General features: G+C 33.0%; 1 protein-coding gene across 1 annotated transcript in view; it reads left to right on the top strand.

Annotated features, from left to right (window-relative positions):
* The window catches only part of LOC107653188 (serum response factor-like), an 18,467-nt gene that overhangs the window by 3,567 nt on the left and 13,747 nt on the right, over positions 1 to 1,153 (top strand). The gene's annotated exons all lie outside the window — the stretch shown is intronic.

Below are 1,153 nucleotides of genomic sequence, written 5' to 3'. Positions count from 1 at the left end.
GTGTATATATATATATATATATATATATATATAGGCCTATATATATTATTAATTAATGATTTTTTTTAATTTAAATAAATACAATTTATTTATTTATTTATTTTTGAAATATCAACCTCAAATTTGGAACACAACTGTTTCTGTGCATTTATCATGATAATAATCTTAAACTTCTGTAACCATTTTTTTTTTTCTTCACTTTTTTGACTTTTCATTTCAGCAATAATCTTGAAATGTCTTCTTTAAAGAGAGACCCGACCGAACTTAAGTCTGTGTTTAAAAGCATTCAAGGTTCACCACAGCTTAAGTTTCAGGTCTGTGCTCAAAAAGTGGTTCACAGCTAATAAATGGATTATAATTATCGCATAAATATAATTTAGTAACATAACATCCCCTAACAATCATAAAAAATATCAAACTAAAATGCATTGATCTAACGAAGGCATTGGTGATGACTGAAGGTGTTCGGGTTCTAGTCTAGATCTCTGCACATGATGCTTTGTTCTTCAGAACAGATGGACTCGACCAGCGGCTCTATTAACAGAGTCTTATCTCACATTGTTTCAGCTGCGTCTGGAGCGAACGCTCGTCTGGACCTGTTAAACCGTCTCCGCCGGTTATCTGTTAGTAAACACTGATGTTAGATTCTCCATCATGTCAGAGCCATTACAAACATCAGTTCAGTCTCCATACATAACAACTTCTGTAACTTTGCAACACTGTTATTTTCCTCTTTATTAATGTGAAACAATCTGTCAAGCCACCTTTATTTCTTCAGCGCTTTATACAATACAGATCGTGTCAAAGCAGCTTTACAGTGTCAAACAAGAAAATAACGTTTCAGTAATGCAAACAAAAGAGAGGACAATAGTCAATATTTCAGTTAAAGTCAGTTCATTGTTTATTCAGTTCAATTTAATAACTGTGTGAAGTTCATCAATTATGGATCGAGTTCAATTCATCTATAAAGCAGCTCTGGAGAAAACAGTGATGTCATCATACAAGTCAATAATGTTATTGAGAAATATTACGTGTCCCCATCTAAGCAAGCCAAAACGTGATCTGTATTACATAAAACTTGACTTTAAAGGAATAGTTCACCCAACAATATCAGTTTTCTGAAAACATCCTCACCCTTAGGATCATCCGAGAT

The sequence above is a fragment of the Sinocyclocheilus anshuiensis genome, unplaced genomic scaffold (genome assembly GCF_001515605.1).
Source record: "Sinocyclocheilus anshuiensis isolate Anshui unplaced genomic scaffold, SAMN03320099.WGS_v1.1 scaffold2700, whole genome shotgun sequence".
Classification (NCBI taxonomy): domain Eukaryota; kingdom Metazoa; phylum Chordata; class Actinopteri; order Cypriniformes; family Cyprinidae; genus Sinocyclocheilus; species Sinocyclocheilus anshuiensis.
This window is presented reverse-complemented; position numbering and strand designations above follow the sequence as displayed.